The sequence below is a fragment of the Pelodiscus sinensis genome, chromosome 19, assembly GCF_052426305.1.
Source record: "Pelodiscus sinensis isolate ZL-2025 chromosome 19, ASM5242630v1, whole genome shotgun sequence".
Taxonomy (NCBI): Eukaryota; Metazoa; Chordata; order Testudines; family Trionychidae; genus Pelodiscus; species Pelodiscus sinensis.
Genome location: NC_143070.1, coordinates 32,143,435 through 32,161,313, shown reverse-complemented (window position 1 = coordinate 32,161,313; position 17,879 = coordinate 32,143,435). Strand labels below are relative to the sequence as shown.

The following is a 17,879-nucleotide window of genomic DNA, read 5'->3' as shown; positions in this document are numbered from 1 at the left end:
CTGGAGCCTCCTTTGTGAGGTTTCCCCTTGAGGGCAGAAGGGATTGAGGGTTCCAGCTGGGAGTGTCTCTGTGGAGATTTTCCCTGTGGGGCAGGCAGGGTTGCAGGAGAGGCTGGCACTGAATCTCTGAGAGAGGCAAGAGGAAGGGCTGCAAATACCCGATGAGAATGGGATTTGAACCCATGCGTGCATAGCACAATGGATTAGCAGTCCATCGCCTTAACCACTCGGCCACCTCATCTGAGCTGTTACAATTTGCTTCAAATCACCTGAAGTCAGCACTTCAGGGAACCTTTCTGCCACTTGCTGACTGGCCAAGGACTCCCAGGGCGGGAAGGTTTTGGCTTTTCACAATGTTCCCTGGGCTGTTGTACAAAGCTCAGTGCTCGTAACAAACCCAAACACCCCTGGCTACATCTACCCTGTTTTGTGCAAAAGGTCTTGCCCAACAGTGTGTCCACACTGCCATGTGCTGTTGCACAAGAGAAGTGCTTTTCTGTAAAAGCAGCCATGGCAGTGTGGACGTTCTCCTGCGCAGGAAAGCTCTGACGGGCATTTTAGATATACGGCTTTCTTGAGCAAGAAACCCCTGTTGCCCGTCCACACTGCCTCCTTGTGGACGAGTTCTTGCACAAGAGGGCTTATTACTCGTGGGGAGAGCAATAACTTCTGTGCAAGAAGCCCTGTTGTCTGATGCTGCACTATAAATTTACTTGCGCAAAAATGTGCCTTCAGTGTAGACGCTCTGCAAGATTTTACACAAGAGCAGTTGCTCTTGCACAAAAAGCCTGCAGTGTAGACGTAGCCCTGCAGTGTAAACACAGCCTGAGAGACACGAGGAAATGAAGTGGCCAGAGCCTCCCCTCAGCAGGCTGGCCCTCAACAGGATGGGCACGTCTACACAGCACCCTCACCTCGAAGTGAGCTGTGCAGTGTGAGCGGCTGCCCGGGACCCCAGGGGAAGGTCTGTGGGGAGTTTCCAAGGCAACAACAGCTACAAAGTTTCATAATCTACACTCATGTGACTGTGATTTATTCCTCCACTAGCAAGTGTCTCTGAAGGGATGAGAAATGCAGGGCCCAGGTGCAGGGAGCCGGGTCACATTCTCCTGCCTGAGTCTCAATCCTGGCTGAAGCCTGGCTACAGAGAGAAGAGGCCAATGCAAACAGCCCCATGGCAGCGAGGGAGTCAGTAGGTAGGTGGATGGGTGGAGCAGGGAGCTGGGGGCAGAGTTCAGCTCTAACTCACTAGGGGTGCGTCCCATAGTTCAAAATAATCAATGCGCCTACAGGCAATCCCCGGGTTACGTACAAGATAGGGACTGTAGGTTTGTTCTTAAGTTGAATCTGTATGTAAGTCGGAACTGGCGTCCAGATTCAGCTGCTGCTGAAACTGATCAGTTTCAACAGTGGCTGAATCTGGACGCCAGTTCTGACTTACATACAGATTCAACGTAAGAACCCCAGGCATCCCCAAGTCAGCTGCTGCTGAAACTGATCAGCGGCTGATTCCAGGAAGCCCGGAGCAGGGGCTTCCTGTAGTCAGCCACTGGTCATTTTCAGCAGCTGCTGACTTGGGGACACCTGGGGCAGAGCAGCTGGGGTGCTGCTGGGTTGGTCCAGTGGCGCCCAGAGCGGCGCTACGGGACCAACTGGCAGCACCCCAGCTGCTGTACCACAGGCGTCTGGAGCAAAGCCGCGGAGCACGGGGGCAGCAGGACAGCCCAGATGCGCCGTGGCTATCCTGCTGCCCTCGGGCTCCGCGGCTTTGCTCTGCTCTGCTCCCCGTCCCCCTGGTCTGCAGACGGGGGGGAGGGGGAGCAGAGCAGAGCAAAGCCGCGGAACACGCGGCCAGCTGACAGCCCAGAGGCATCTGGGCTGTCAGCTGGCCGCGTGCTCCGCGGCTTTGCTCTGCTCTGCTCTGCTCCCCCTCCTCCTGGTCTGCAGACCAGGGGGAGGGAGAGCAGAGCAGAGCAAAGCCACGGAGCCCGAGGGCAGCAGGATAGCCACGGTGCGTCTGGGCTGTCAGCTGGCCGCGTGTTCCGCCGCTTTGCTTCCTCTCCCTGGTCTGCTGGAGACCAGGGAGAGGAAGGGCCCCGTTCGGGGACTGCCTGTATTTTGAAATAGCTTATTTTGTAATTTGGGGCTGGCTACACAGCACTTCGAAATAAATCCGCATGCAGGGACGTCAGAATAGCGAGCCTGTTATAGCTTGAAATAAGGGGCTTGCTCTTAAGACGCGTCAGTGTGATATGAGCACCTCGTCCCCTAAACCTCCGAGCTAGCCGGCCCACAGGTGTGAGTCTCACAAGTAGCACTTGCAGGAATGTTGTGGGCTCTGGAACAAGGTGGGTGAGGCAGCAAAGCCTTTCGCAGGCAGGGGAATTAGCTCAAGTGGTAGAGCACTTGCTTAGTATGCAAGAGGCAGTGGGATCAATGCCCACATTCTCCAATTACAGCTCTATCCTTTAATTTCAGTGGCCCCTTCCCTCTTCTTACCTTCGCTCCCAAAAGAGACAGACCCCCCAGTGGCAAAGCAGAGAGTGGAGATATCCAACTCACCAGCCCATCAGGCTCTGAGGTGCAATGGAAAGCATGTTGGACTTCTAAGCTGTAGTGGTTAATGTAAGTCCAGCTAGACATTCAAAGATTGTGGGTTCAAGTCCCACCAGAGTCACTTTAGCTGCTTCCTAATTTCCAGGATGCAGCTTTTACAGACCAGTCAATCCTTAGGCTGACACTGGGGTGGGCTGGCAGCCAGGCAATTCCCAGCAGACCCCAGTAAGGATGGAGGGAAGGGCTGGTCCTTGGGGTTAGGGCTGGGGGTTGTTCTGAAAGGACCATTTTGTCCCTCCCTGTCTCCTACTAGTGCTGAGCAACACTCAGGCTGTGACACGGCTGCCAAACATCCTGGACAGTTAATAATGAGCCAGACGGGTTTGTTGGCAGCTCAGTGTGCGGAGCCTTAGATGAAACATTTAAAGGTCCCTGGCTCAATCCCAGGCTTTGGCATGTCTCTCGGTGCAGCAGGGCCCTCTCTGCTCCCCTTATCATGCTCGTGCCCTGTGACATCCCCTCATCCATCCTGGCAGCAGCCCATCTTTGCTTCTAAACCTCCCTCAGAGTGGCTGCTTCTGCTTCCTTGGCTAAAGTCCCTCCCCCTGTGCGTGTGGCTGGCAGGGATTGCTAGAGGGATCCATTTACATGTAGCTTCACTGAAACCCCCCTCATTGGCCTGCACCCAGGTCAGTCCATGTGTGTTAAAGGGCCTCAGGGAGCACAGAGCAGAGGGATCCCCTCGACACACACACACAGTCCCAGCCCCAAGCCTCCCCCATATCCCAGATCCTGTGCCCTGACTTCTCTACCCTTCCACATCCTCACCCCTGCCCTGAGCCCCCCCCCCCCCCCACAAATCCCTGCCTTGAGCCTCCCACACTCCACATTTTAATTTCTTACAGGTACTGTCCTATCACAACCCCTCCCCCAGCTTCCTGCCTTGAGCCTCCCCCTTCCTCCTGCCCAGCCCAAGGGGTGGTGCCCAATAGAACAGGCCCTGTGAGAAATGTGTCACTTTCACCCCTGGGAGCAGCTCAGCCAGGCAAAGGGGCTGCCTGGGGCAGGACATTAGCCCTGGAGGGCAGGGGTGGGTGTGGCAGTGACATCACAAGGGCTTTTTGCAGCCCCTCAGCTTATTGGCTAAAGGAGGTTGGGAGGTGATGACCTCACAGAGAGTCCATGACAATGGCCAGGTGGGACAGGCTGCAGGGCAGGGGCCATCTCAGAGTCCCTCCCCCTCCCCTCCATGGCTTTGCTGCAGGGAGTCTCCTTAAGATCTGCCCTTGAGGCCTTTTTGGAGCCTTCTCCTTTCCCAGGACTAGCTGACCTAGAAGGCCGACGTCTCTGTGGAGAAGGGAAGTGCCTCCAAGAAGACCATTGTACATGAAGCAGGGGAATTAGCTCAAGTGGTAGAGCACTTGCTTTGCATGTGAGAAGTAGTGGGATCAATACCCACATTCTCCAATGAGGGGAGAAATTTCCAATTTTTCTTTTTGCCAGCCAGGGGGCTAAGTGGCTCCAGTAGCCCCCCCCCCCCCCAGCCCTGGTCCCCACTTCCTACTTGCTCTCCCCAAAAGCCAGCCACGTTGGGGCAGAGAGCTGCTGGACACCAGCCCACCTGGGCCAGACAGTGGCAGAAGCACTGGAGGCAGGTTGCAGGTGGGGCAGAATTAGCTGCATTGGAAAAGTGCTGCCTTTGCGCATGAGAGGTAGCAGGATTCACTCCCATCTTCTCCCACCTGCTCGCTGGTGCTGAGGGGCCAGCCCCTTTCCTGCCACCCCAACTCTTATTCCCGCAATGCGCGTTGTGCAGGGGCTGCTGGTCTTTCTGCCAAGGTGCGTGGCTGGGAGCCAGGACTCAGGACCCTTCCTAAAATATACAAATCCCCGCCCCCCATGAGCCTCTGTTCCACTCACACGGTCTGGCTGCTGCCCACATGGAGCTCAGGGGCCAGGTGGGTGACTTGCCTTGCAGCTGTGACAGCATCAGACCCCTGCCACCCGCCTGCTCAGTGTGGAGACCAAGCCCAAGGGTGGCACCTGGGATGTGAGTTACACAAAAGCCTCTTGTCTCTTGTTCCTTGTCCAGTTCCCAACATTGGCTGCAGATGACAATTTCTGTGGGGGTGTAGCTCAGTGGTAGAGTGTTTGACTGCAGATCGAGTGGTCCTTGGTTCAAATCCAAGTGCCCCCTTAGAAAATTTCCTCCTGACTTGTCTTCCTCTATATATCTAGAGAAGTGACCTCATTTCAATGACTCCCCCTGACATTGCAGGATCCCTTGCTCAGCATTTCTCTGAGGCTGCATCTACACAGCAGTGTTACTTGGGAATAACGGCCATTACACTGCAATAACAATGGGAGCGTCTACACAGCAATTCCATTATTCTGACTTCTGTAACGCACCATCCAGACCAGTGGTCTGAGGAGCCAGGAGGTTTCCAGGCTGCAGACAGACAAGCCCACAGGCAAAGACAAAGTGGAGTCATTGGGACTTCAGCCCAGCAGGGTCTCTGTGTGGCTCCCAGACTTTTTGTTTCCCGTTTCCAGGGGCACACATTCAGCAACACTCACAGGCCCCACAGCAGGGGGCTGGTTTGATGCTTCACCCCGCGGCCCAGCAACGAGCCCCCAAACTTCCCCTGTTCTACGAGCCCGGTTTGCTGTGTGAATTTTGTGTGGCTGGTGACATCAGGCCTGGGCATCGGGATTATCTGCCAGTTCCCCTGGCCCTGGGGCTTTGCTGTCTTCACATCTGTGATGGCCAAGTGGTCAAGGTGTTGGATTAGAAATCCAATAGGGTTTCCCTGAAGAAGTTCTAAGCCTGCTCATAGCGAGGCCTGTGCTTTGGTCACTCCCCGTCCTAGTGTATCTCTTCTGCCAGGTAGTGCTGGCAGCAGCCAGGGCTGGGTTCATTGTCTAGCCGTTTCTCTTCATTCATCTCACACAAAACTGGCTTGAGCCCTCACCCAGCAACCTGGGAAATCCACCCCCCCGTCCGAGTACCTCGGGGAGGCGATGCTTCCCCACTCGCCAGCACAGAGTCTGAATGTAGAAAAGAAACTCTTAATGAAAGAGGGTGAGAAGTAACGTGGCATTCGCCTGGGAAAATACCACAAGCAGGGTTCAGAACCAACCCACAAATAAGTCTCAGCTTAAGTGGCTTGAGCAATGTCCTTTGCCAGCAATGTAAGTCCAGCAATGTACGTGTCCCATTCTCATGCCCAAACTTTCTCTGTACCCCACTCACAGTTGCTGCCCTTGCTCAGGGCAGATAAGAGCTCAGGCATGATTTTCAGAGTTCACCTCCCACTCTTGGAGGGAGTGGGCATAAGCGGCATCTCACCCACTCCGTTGGCCACCCGCCACTGCTCCTACTGGCTTGCCGCCAGCTACTCCCACCAGCTACCCTGCTGGCCACCTGCCACTGTTCCTACTGGCCACCCACCAACTACCTGCTCTTGCCCCTATCGTTCACCCTGCTGGCTGCATGCTCCTGCCAGCTGCTGCTTCTACGATCGGGATCGGTCTGGCTCTGGGATAAACCCAGTGATTTCTGCTCTTTGTCAGTTTCCTTGGTGATTTCAGCTCTTGGCCCCCCACCTAGGCTGGACAAAAGATTCCAGGCCCCACTGGAATAATATTTCAAAATAACAAAGAGATTCCTTAAGGAGTCTGTTTTAGGTCTATCCTTAGAATGGGTAGTGGGGGAGGGAGAGGCAGAAGGAACCCGTCTCATAGCTCATGGCTGGAGGACATGTGGGCTGCTGGTTCACGCTCCTTCCCCCCACACCCTGAGTCCACTCCACTTGAGTCTGGAAGGGGAAGGCTCGTCCATCCCAGACTTTTTTCAATGACAGTGTCTCTCCTGCAAGCACTGGTGTCATATTTTACAATTGGGTGGTTTGCGAGCGGAGGGGCAGAATACATTTGGTTATGTGCACCACCAGTAGAAACATGTGCTGTCTACTGTGAGCAGCTGTGGGCGCTCCACTAATCAGGTAGATGCCAGTATGAGCCTTAAAACCATCTGGAAGAACTACAAAGTTTTGATTGTTATGGGAACTAGCCTTGGGCTGATACATTGGGGGTGGTATAAGATCAAGTCCAATTCTATTTTCCAAACAAAAAGAGAGGACTATGTACCAGAACCTGGCATTGTGACATATGTGATGCAACATGAAAGCCAAAATAAAGGAAAATAATAGTAGTACTATATATAAAAAGATATAATTAACCTTGAAAGTTTGCATCTGCGATCTTGCCAACGAAGGAAGAAATGAGAAAAACCAGTTGGATTAGAAAGAACTGGCTGTTTGTGGCAGGATTTTCATTTCTGGGTGTCCATCTTGGTACATATTTTATACAAAGAGCTGCAAAGAACTCTGCTAAATCAGCCTTGGAAGTTAAACAAAAGAATCTTGAAGAATGAAATAATTTTCTCCAATCATCACGTATCCATTTATCATTATTATATTTGTACTCCAGATGTTTAATATTTGAATTTAGATTTCAAATATTAAACAATGAACAGCTACGTGGACATAGTTGTCATTCTGTATGCATGGTTTCCTTTTTATAATATATTTGGCTTCAAAGAGGAAAAATATACTTCTGTAGCTTAAAACTTCTCTAACTTATGGATTCAAGGAAGAGTGGAATAAACTTGAAAATTTGTTGATCAGAATAAAAAGCTTGTCTTGAAAAAAAAAATTCCTACAGTTAGAGATAAAACGGTTTTGTGACCCCACAACAGCCAAATTAGTTACAATACTCCACATTCCATTCTCACAACCGATCCTCCATCAGGCCTATAGCACTGGCTGAACTGGATTTACATAGCCACAGCTTGGATTCCTTTCCCAGCACAGCATGAGCTGTATTTCCATATCAACAGTTGATTATATTGCAGGGCTACACAACTGAAGGAGTGTCCCCACACCTAGGACTGCTCTCCCCTTTCAGCTGGCTGTATTGGAAACAGCGGTTCCAAACAGCGGTTACTTCTGCAGTGTAGACGTACCCTGCGTGAGTGGGAGTGATACAGGGGGAGCAGCTCAAACATGCCAAAGGGTTGGCCAGGAGCAGGACATGAGCCCTGCAAGGCAGCAGTGACATCACAAGGGCCTTGTGCAGCACCTCAGCTCATTGGTTGGGAGGCAGTGACCTCACAGAAGGTCCATGACAACAGCGAGGTGGGACAGGGGCAATCTGAGACTACACACTACAGGGTGTTTGAGCTGCTCCCCACGAAAAGCGGTGAGAGGGGGCCCTTGGCTGTGGGACCCACTTGTGCCTGTTGTTCAGGGTTAAATAAGATCTCCCCCAGGAGGTTGCCTGTTCCCTTCCCACCTTGCTTTGGCTGGGAATCAAATCAAGCAAGGGACAGCAAACGCCAGGCAATGTCATGGTCTGGGCCACAGATAAAGACCCTCTTGGAGCTGTGGTCCCAGGAGGAGTCCCTGCAGTCCATGCGGAGGAATGTGGACATTTATGGCCGAATGGCCAATGTTCTAGCAAAGAAAGGCCACCTCCCTCCTACCCCCGCATCCTAGACCAAGTCAGAACCAAGGTCAAGGAATTGCGGCAGGGGGATGTGAGGGAAGCTCACTGTGAAATCAGACGAGAGACGGACACTGTCAGTAAACACTCATATCGGAAACGCTCCTCTGGATGCTGGGCCCACCAGAGCCATGTGCTGCTGCCATCTACCTGCTCCATGGACATCTTCCCATTGCAGAGCGCACGCCGAGCCAGACTGTGACTAGACAGCTCATCTCTGGGCACCCAGGGCTACATCTACACTGCAGGCTTCTTGCTCAAGAATGGCCGTTCTTGCGCAAAAACTTGAGAAGCATCTACTCTGCATGCGCGTTCTTGAGCAACTAAATTTACAGCAAGACGTAGGAAAAGAGGGCTTCTTGGGCAAGAGTTAGTCCTTTCCCCATGAGGAATAAACCCTCTTGTGCAAGAGCTCTTGCACAAGAAGGTAGTATGAACGGGCAACAGTTTTTTTGTGTGCAAGAAACCCCTATGGCTAAAATGGCCATCAGAGCATTCTTGCACAAGAGAGCGTGAACACTGCCTCCGACATTCTTGCCAAAAAGCACATGGCAGTGTGGACGTGCTCTTGCACAAGACGTTTTGCACAAGAACTCTTGCACAACACAGTTCTTGAGCAAGAAGTCTGCAGGGTAGATGTAGCCAGGGGTTGTTTGGGTTTCTTACCAGCACTGAGCTTTGTACAACAGCCCAGGGAACATTGTGAAAAGCCAAAACCTTCCAGCCCTGGATGTCCCGGGCCAGCCAGCGAGTAGCGCAAAGGTTCCTGGCAGTGCTGGCTTTGGGTAGTTTGAAAAAAGTCCCTTCAGGCATGGGTTCCAATCCCATTCTCATTGGATGTTTGCAGCCCTACCTCTTGCTTCTCCCAGATCTCTCTTCAGTTCAGTGCCAGCTCCTCCTGTACCCCTGCCTGCCCCAGCCCCTCCCACTGCAGCCTGGGGAAAGGGGAAATCTCCACAGAGACACTCCCAGCTGGGATCCTCAATCCCTTCTGCCCTCAAGGGGAAACCTCACAAAGGAGATTCCAGGCAGCCAGGCCATGGGGGTCTCTGAGATGCCCCAGCCCTGCAGCCTGTCCCACCTGGCTGTTGCCATGGATCCTCTGTGAGGTCACTGCCTCCCAGCCAATGAGCTGAGGTGCTGCACAAGGCCCTTGTGATGTCACTCCTGCCCCTGGCCAGCCCCTTGGCATGTGTGAGCTGCTCTCCCTGCCCCCGTCACTCAGGGCTGGTTCTGGGGCTCAAGCAGGGAACATCAGAGGCTGCTCAGGGGGCACATTGCTAGGCCCTAAGATCACCTTTTAAATGTCAGGGCAAGCCAGGACCTATCCCGTCCCTTCCCCAAGAGCCCGCCCCTTTGCTTAGCCCCTGCCCTCCCCAAAGCTTTCAATGGACTCTTGGTTACTAATGGACACTCACCACTAATGACATAATCACACCCCAGCCATTTTGCTAGGGCTGCAGCTGGGGAGAAAAGTTTAATTTAAATCATGAAATGATTAAGCGTTTGAACTGTCTCATGTTAGTTGATCAAACTTCATTTTAAATAAAGGAAAACATTACGGCCAGCACAAAAGGTTTCGGTGCCACATCCCTAGAGACTCTGGAACAAAGAAGACACATGAAAAGAACCCAACTTTCTTCCTTTTGCTGAGACATGGATGGATCTAGCTCAGGTTTCACTCAGGGGAATTGTTGCCTCTCCGAGGGGCCCAGGCCTGGTGGGTCATTTCCCCAGGTTACTGAGTGGGGGCTGGAGCCAGTTCTGGGTTGTCTCCTTCAACAACCAAACTGAACCAATGGATCTTGTGCTGACCTGACACTGCGCTGGGCTAGTGCTGTGTGTGCCACAGAGCTTCCTGCAGGGCTGCCTGCATGGGAGAGGGGAGGGGCAGTTTGAGTCACCCAGCTCCACCCCTTCTGAAAATGGCAAGTGCTGTCTTAGCAGTGCCAGGGAGGTGGGAAGGAGCCTGATGTAACCTCTTGGGTCACAGCTGCTGTCACATAGGTGAGAAAAGAGACAAGGCAGTTGTCACGTGAAACTGCAGGCTGGTTTCCCTGACTGGGAATCGAACCCAGGCCACAGCAGTGAGAGTGCTGGATCCTAACCACTAGACCACCAGGGACATGTAAAACAAGCCTCTTTGCTCACCTACACTAGCCCTTCACAGGCCATTTTCTGTCCACTTCAGGGTGGGGGTGGCAGGTCCATTCTCCCTTGCCCAGAGGGGACAAGAACAGAAACCAAACAGAACATCAAAGCAGACAGACTGAGTCATGTGAGTTGTCCAATTAGCCCAGGATCCTGTCTCAGGACAGCAGCCGATTTCATTGTCCTGAGGGAATCCTCAGGACAGACAGTTATTAAGTGATCCCTCCTGTTGCCCATTTCCAGCTTCTAGAATACACCAGCTAGGGACACCTGCCCTGTCCATCCTGGTTCAATGCCATTGATTGACCTTTCCTGCATTAAATATTCCAGTTCTGTTTTGGACCTTCTTGTAGATTTCACCTTCCCAACATCCTCTGGCAAGGAGTTCCACTGGGCGCAAAAATGCTTCCTTTTGGTTTATTTTTAACTTGGTTTCTGGGCTCCCTGAGGCCCTTTCACACACAAGGGCTTTCTCTGCAGCGTGCTGGGGGGAGAAACCCCTGAGCCAGTGACACGGACTGACCTAGGCGCAGGCCAACAAGGGGGGTTTCAGTGAAGCTACATGTAAATGGATCCATCTAGTAACCACTGCCAGCCACACGCACAAGGGAGGGGACTTTAGCCAAGAAAGCAAGGACTCTGAGGGAGGGTTGGAAGTGAAGGGGGTTAATCAGATGGACGGGAGTTTCCAGTGCTGGGCTGTGGCTAAGATAGATGAGGGGATGTCACAGGGCACTAGCACAGCAAGGGGACCAGAGAGGGCCCTGCTGCACCGAGAGACATGCCAAAGCCTGGGATTGAACCAGGGACCTTTAAATATTTCATCTTAGGCTCCCCACACTGAGCTCCCCATAAACCCCTCTAGCTGGTTATTAACTGTCCGGGATGTCTGGCAGCCGTGTCACTAACATGATGCCGTCGTGCCCGGCCCAGGAAGGCGCGACTGGTGTTTCCTGCCACCTGCAGTTTGACTGGCTCCTTCCCCCCATTCCTGCCTTAGCTCCCGGGCTGACCTGGCAGCTGAAGTGGTCGGGGGCCCAGCAGCCTGGGCAGGGAGTCGGGTGGCCAGACCCTGGTGGCAAGAGTCTTGGTGCTACTTGTTTCCCTGCCCCCTCTGGTGCCCTCACTCCTCACCCGCAGCCCCTGCTGCCTGCCTGGGTCCCTGTGCTGTGTCAGACGCTCAATGAACCCTCCTGTTTCACACGGGCTGGGAGTGGCTCTGGGCTAGGGCACAGGGCTGTGTCATTCCCTGTGGGAGCGGGAGGCCCCCGGAGCCCAGAGCGAGTGGACTCCCCAAGGGGCGCACGGTGAGAGACAGGGGGCTGGCGGCTCAGGGAGGGGCGGTCCCAGGAGGCAGAGGGCACCTGTGACTCTCGGCTGGCAGCTGACACTCTGCTCCTTGCTTCCCTCCCGCTGCTTCACCACCCAGGGCTTCTTTCTCCTTCCCTGTCCATAGCAGGCAGCTACACAAAGGCCAGTCACCAAACCAGACCCCCCTGTGGCCAGCATGGGGCTTGCACCCACGACCTGGGCGTTATCAGCATCAAGCTCTAAACAGCTGAGCCAGCAGCCCACGAGGGGCCCTTTGGGAAAGACCCCACAGGCAGCTGCAGGGACGTCTCTGCCGCTGCCACGAGCTCGTCTCTGATGGGGCCACGGGCGACTCACTGAGATGTGGGCTGGATAGTGCAGAGTCAGAGGAGCAGGAGCCTGGGTGGGTTCAGGGGGGCCTTGAGCAGGAGCAGGTTTGGGGGAGGGGCTGCTGGGCCACTGAAGCAGGTGACCAGGTGGTTGGCAGCAGCTCTGTGGGCTGGGCACATGGTCCCATCACCTGGACATATGGAGCCTCCCTCTGTGGCTTGGGCTGGAGGAGCCATGGGCCAGCCACTGCAGCAGCAGGAATTTGGGATCAGGTCACCCCACTGGGGACAATGGAGGGAAGAGGAGAGTTTTCCCTGCCATTAGGGGAAAGCTGGCCAGACCCTTTTAGCCACTGGGTCTGTGCAGACTGGATCCTCCTCCTACCAGTTCTCTGGCCTCAGGCCTGCAAAGCTCTCAGCCTTTTGCCTGTTTCTGCTTCCCTGTCCATAGCAGGCAGCTAAAGTGTGTGTCTGGGGGGGAGAGTAGTCACTACAGGGAACAAACACGTGGCCAACATGGGGCTTGAACCCATGACCTTGGTGTTATTAGCACCATGCTCTAACCAACTGAGCTAGCTGGCCTTCAGAAGCTGAGTTCACAAATGGCCCTTTCAGAAAGGCGCCTCTTCTCTGACAGGGCCACTTGCAACTCACTGTGATGTGGGCTCACTAGTCCAGATGCTTTGAGGGTTGGTCAAGGTGGCTGGTGGCCGGCATGGCGCACTGAGACCCAGGGCAAAGAAGCAGCTGGAATCTCCTGCTGCCAGCACCTTGCCTCCCAGCTTCTTCCCTGTCGGCAGCAGCCGCAGCCCCTTTCAGCCACTGGGAAGAGAGGCAGGAATGGGGCCAAGTAGCGAGTCAGGCTGAGGGGGGCAGGCAAAGCTCATCTTGTCTTGCAGGGCCACTGGCAACAGCTTCTCTCTTGTGCGCTGTTGCCGAGGAGAAAAACACCCTGAGAGGGACCAGAAAGACCCATTTAAAAGATTGTTTGGGGGGGGGGGGGCACCTGCTAGCACCAGGAGGGCAAGAGTCAGAGCCTGGCAGCTCCTGGGGACCACAAAAGAGACCACAAGGGTAAGCAGCAAGCTCCAGGCAGGTTACGTTTTAGGGCCCAGCCCATCTCAGCCAGGCAGACCATAGCATCAGACTGAGCTCCAGGGGGCATCAGACACCCAGCAGGAGGCACAGAACTCTCTCTCTGGGGAGCCTGCAGATAAGGAGCCCAAAGCTCATAAAGTTGGAGGGTTTTGCAGCAACCAGCCCAACCCCAGCAAGTCCCACAGTAATTTGAACTCGGATCACATGATTCAGAGTTCTGAGTGCTGCCTCTTACACCATGGCTACATCTAGACTGGCATGTTTTTCCGGAAATGCTTTTAACAGAAAAGTTTTCCGTTAAAAGCATTTTCAGAAAAGAGTGTCTAGATTGGCAGGACACTTTTCCGCAAAAGCACTTTTTGTGGAAAAGCGTCCATGGCCAATCTAGATGCGCTTTTCTGCAAAAAAGCCCCGATCACCATTTTCTCAACGCTCATGTGACGGGGGGGCGGGGGGGGGCGTAACTTCAGCTGATAATGCCCCTGGGTGCCAACCTGGGGAAGCCAGATAAATTAGGCCAGGCAGCTGCTTGTGCCTTGGCCTCCCCTTCCCTGGGAGGCTGGTGCATTGGGCTGGCTCTGCCTGCTGCCTCCCTTGTGTGACTTGCCCAGTGTAACAGGCCAAATGTCGGAAAAGCCTCTCCCCCCCCCCCCCCCAAAAAAAAAGCAGAAGAAAAAGCTGCACAAATTGGGTTTTGAAATTTGCGTAGCTTTTCCCAGAAGAGCAGTGTAGGGCAGACATAGCCTGAGTGTTGCTCAGCACTGGTAGGAGACAGGGAGGGATAAAATGATCTAACGGCACCTGAAGCCTTTCAGAACAACTCCCAGCCCCAACCGCAAGAACCAGCCCTTCCCTCCATCCTCACTGGGGTCTTCTGGGAACTGTCTGGACTCGAGCCCACCCCAGTTTCACCCTAAGGATTGCCTGTTCTGTAAAAGCTGCACCCTCAAAATGAGAAAGCAGATAAAGTGACACTCGTGGGACTTGAACCCACAAACTTTGAATGTCTAGCTGGGCTCACATGAATCACTGCAGCTTAAAATAGTGATAGAAAAGTAGCCATGTTAGTCTAGGGTAGCTGAAACAAAATACAGAAAAAAACCAGTTTCTTGCCATTTTAACTCAGAAAGGACATTATCTCAATGACTTAATTACCTGCATCCTGCTTCAAAAGCCTTTTAAAACTGCACTTTCAAGGGAATCCTCTGAACTGTTATTCATGCTAAAATTCGACACTTTACGGCGGGGTCCTAACAAAAACTCTAGTTATCTTACCCATTACAAAGATAGCTTCCCCAATTATCACCTCTAATATCATTAGCTCACAGACATTTACCTTCCCTCCCCATCCCCGTTCTGTTCTGAAATTTGATTTGTCCTTTTCATATGTGTTTGGTTTTTTTAAGTGTATCCTTCGCTATATATGGTTGTGACAATTTTCTTCCACTATTTGATCTGAGGAAGTGGGTCTGGCCCACGAAAGCTCATCATCTAATAAACCATCTTGTAAAGTGCTACACAGTCCTGTATTTTGTTGCAGCTTAAAAGTCCAACATGCTTTCCGTTGCACCACAGAGCCTGATATCTCCACTGTCTGCTTTGCAGCACGGCAATTGCTGGTGGCAAAGAAAGGGGAGCCAGGTCTGTCTCTTTTGGGAGAGCAAGTAGGAAGAGGGAGGGGGCCACTGAGCCCCTGACAGTGAAAATAAGGGATAAGAGCTGAGCTGCAGTTGGAGAATGTGGGCATTAATCCCACTGCCCCTCGCATGCTAAGCAAGCGCTCTACCACTTGAGCTAATTCCCCTGCTGCATTTACAGAGGCCTTCTTGGAGGCTCTTCCCTTCTCCATAGCGACGTCTGTCAGCTAGGTCAGTTAGTCGTGGGAAAGAAGAAGGCTCCGAAAAGGCCTCAAGGGCAATTCTCAAGGAGACTCCCTGCAGCAAAGCCATGGGGGGGGGGGAGGGGGGGGAGCTCTGAGATGGCCCCTGCCCTGCAGCCTGTCCCAGCTGGCCACTGTCATGGACTCTCTGTGAGGTCATCACCTCCTAACCTCCTTTAGCCAATAAGCTGAGGGGCTGCAAAAGGCCCTTGTGATGTCACTGCCACACCCACCCCTGCCCGCCAGGGCTAATGTCCTGCCCCAGGCAGCCCCTTTGCCTGGCTGAGCTGCTCCCAGGGGTGAAAGTGACACATTTCTTACAGGGAGTCCTGGGAGATGAAGCAGCTGGAGGGAGCCAGGAGAGCAGAGGCCAGCCTGAGAGCTGAGAGTCAGAGGTGCCCACTGCACTTTCACACCACAGGTCCTATGGTGTAAGGGGCAGCACTCAGGACTCTGAATCCTGCAATCTGAGTTCAAATCTCAGTGGGACCTGCTGGGCCTCAGCTGCTTGTTACAAGGTTTAGGTGCTTCAACTTCTATGCACTGAGGTTCAGTAGAGAGAGTTTTGTTCCTCTTGCTGGGTGTCTGAGGCCACTGAAGCTCCATCTCCAGACAGAGCAGGCTGGTGGGAAGGGCCTGATGCCATCACAGCTGCAGGGCAGGTCACCCACCTGACCCCTGAGCTCAGCCCGTGCTGGAGGCAGCCAGACAGTGTGAGCGGGTCAGAGGGGGGAATTTGGCGGAAGGATCGTGAGTCCTGGCTCCCAGCCACGCACCTTGGCACAAAGACCAATGGCCCCTGCACAAAGTGCATTGTGGGAATAAGAGTTGGGGCAGCAGGAAAGGGGCCGGCCCCTCAGCACCAGGGCACGGGCAGGAGAATATGGGAGTGAATCCTGCTACCTCTGCCATGGCTTGGCCCAGGAGGGCTGGGGTCTAGCAGCTTTTCACCCCAGCTTTGTGGGAGGTCAAGTAGGAAGGGGCCACTGCAGGTGCACAACCCCCTGGCCTGCTGTGTCTGTGGGAAGGGGGGAAGAGGACACATATCTCTCACTGGGGAACAGGGCGCATGGATCCCACTCATTCCTGCAGAAAATGAAACAGGCTGAGCATTTTGCAGAGAACAGGCCAGAGCCCTTCTCCTGTCCCTGGAGAGATGGAAATGGGGCCGTTCCTTGTGGGGAAAGAAGTGGGTGTTTCGGGAGTGGGGTTCGAGTTCAAACCTCTCCACAGACCAGAACCCCACATGAGGGTCAAGAAAGAGCCTTGAGTCAGGCAGTGGAGAACACTTGGCTCCTGTTATGCTGGGATGGGATATTAGGAAACTTTTTGCACACAGCCTGGCTAGCTCAGTGGGTAAAACATGAGACTCTTAATTTCAGGGTCATGGGTTCAAGCCCCATGCTGGGTGATAACTTTCTTTAACTCACATTCTCAGCCTGCAAGCAATTGGCTCTCAGTTTTCACCAGGGTTTTAGAAAGAAAAGTCTAGTCCTGGGGTCCAGCTGTAGTAGAACCAGAGAGAGAACCAACTGCAATTTCCATCTTCTGAGGAGAAGGGAAGAGGATTTTCTTCTCCTCAGTTCTAGCCACATCAGCCCAGGGAGGAGAAAAAATAACCCTCCGCCCGCTGATTGTCCTCTGTCAGCTTCTGTTGCTTCACCTATTTTTTCCGGCTTGGGGAAAAGCCGGAAAACGTCTAGACTGGCCCGATCCACCGTAATAAAGCCCTTTTCCGGAGGATCTCTTATTCCTAGAGAGCCTCCGGAAAAGGGCTTTATTCCGGAGGATCAGGCCAATCTAGACGCTTTTTTCCGGCTTTTCTCCAAGCTGGAAAAAAAGCGGCGGACATGTTTATTTAAATCCGCGGGGGATATTTAAATCCCCCGCGGATTTCCCTATGCTGACTTACCTGATTTGCATCCCTTTTCTGGAATTTGGGGCCAGTCTAGACGTAGCCCTGGGGGCAGGGTTCTCTCTCAGGGATACTTTACTCCACAGCAGCGCACAAGACACTTGCTGTTGCTGGTGGCCCTGCAAGGCAAGATGAGCTTTGCCTGCCCCTCACAGCCTGACTCACTACTTGGCCCCATTTCTTGCCTCCCTTCCTGGGCTGACCCAGTGACTGACAGGGGCTGTGGCTGCTGATGGTGGGAAGATGGGTGGTGGGACCCTGACGCCAAGAGGGCCCACCTGCCTCTTTCCTGCTTGGGCCTGGCTCTCAGCACGGGGCAGGCGGAGGGCACCCTAAGAGATGAAGCAGCAGAAGGGAAGCAAGGAACAGAGTGTCAGCTGCCAGCCAAGCCAGGTGAGTAACAAAGGCTGCGTGTGCCCTGACTTCTCTACCCTTCCACATCCTCACCCCTGCCCTGAGCCCCTCCCCCCCACTCTCACACACTCCCCAAATCCCTGCCCTGAGCCGCCCACACTCCACCTTTTAATTTCTTACAGGTACGGTCCTATCACAACCCCTCCCCTGACTTCCTGCCTTGATCCTCCTCCCCCCCCCAAAGGGTGGTGCCCAATAGAACAGCCCCTGTAAGAAATGTGTCACTTTCACCCCTGGGAGCAGCTCAGCCAGGCAAAGGGGCTGCCTGGGGCAGGACATTAGCCCTGGAGGGCAGGGGTGGGTGTGGCAGTGACATCACAAGGGGCTTTTGCAGCACCACATCTTATTGGCTAAAGGAGATTGGGAGGTGATGACCTCACAGAGAGTCCATGACAATGACCAGGTGGGACAGGCTGCAGGGCAGGGGTCATCAAAGAGACCACACCCTGCCGCTGCCCTCCCCGCCCAAGGCTTTGCTGCAGGGAGTCTCCTTCCTGAGAGTTGCCCTTGTGGCCTTTTCGGAGCCTTCTCCTTTCCCACGACTAACTGACCTAGAAGACAGACGTCTCTGTGGAGAAGGGAAGAGCCTCCAAGAAGGCCAAACTTAACACAGCTGGCTGCCCTAGCCCCCCTCCCCCACTTCCTAGTTGCTCTCCCCAAA

General features: G+C 53.8%; 6 non-coding genes across 6 annotated transcripts; 3 read left to right on the top strand and 3 right to left on the bottom strand.

The window, feature by feature from the left end:
- Positions 1–159: 159 nt before the first annotated feature.
- TRNAS-GCU (transfer RNA serine (anticodon GCU)) lies at positions 160–241 on the bottom strand. The gene has a single exon. It is a non-coding gene; the product is annotated as a tRNA-Ser (tRNA).
- Positions 242–2,379: 2,138 nt separating this feature from the next.
- On the top strand, positions 2,380–2,452 carry TRNAT-AGU (transfer RNA threonine (anticodon AGU)). Its single transcript has one exon. It is a non-coding gene; the product is annotated as a tRNA-Thr (tRNA).
- A 2,229-nt stretch (positions 2,453–4,681) lies between these two features.
- On the top strand, positions 4,682–4,753 carry TRNAC-GCA (transfer RNA cysteine (anticodon GCA)). The gene has a single exon. It is a non-coding gene; the product is annotated as a tRNA-Cys (tRNA).
- A 5,421-nt stretch (positions 4,754–10,174) lies between these two features.
- Positions 10,175–10,246, bottom strand: TRNAE-CUC (transfer RNA glutamic acid (anticodon CUC)). Its single transcript has one exon. It is a non-coding gene; the product is annotated as a tRNA-Glu (tRNA).
- A 2,174-nt stretch (positions 10,247–12,420) lies between these two features.
- On the bottom strand, positions 12,421–12,494 carry TRNAI-AAU (transfer RNA isoleucine (anticodon AAU)). The gene has a single exon. It is a non-coding gene; the product is annotated as a tRNA-Ile (tRNA).
- Positions 12,495–15,309: 2,815 nt separating this feature from the next.
- On the top strand, positions 15,310–15,381 carry TRNAQ-CUG (transfer RNA glutamine (anticodon CUG)). The gene has a single exon. It is a non-coding gene; the product is annotated as a tRNA-Gln (tRNA).
- Positions 15,382–17,879: the final 2,498 nt, after the last annotated feature.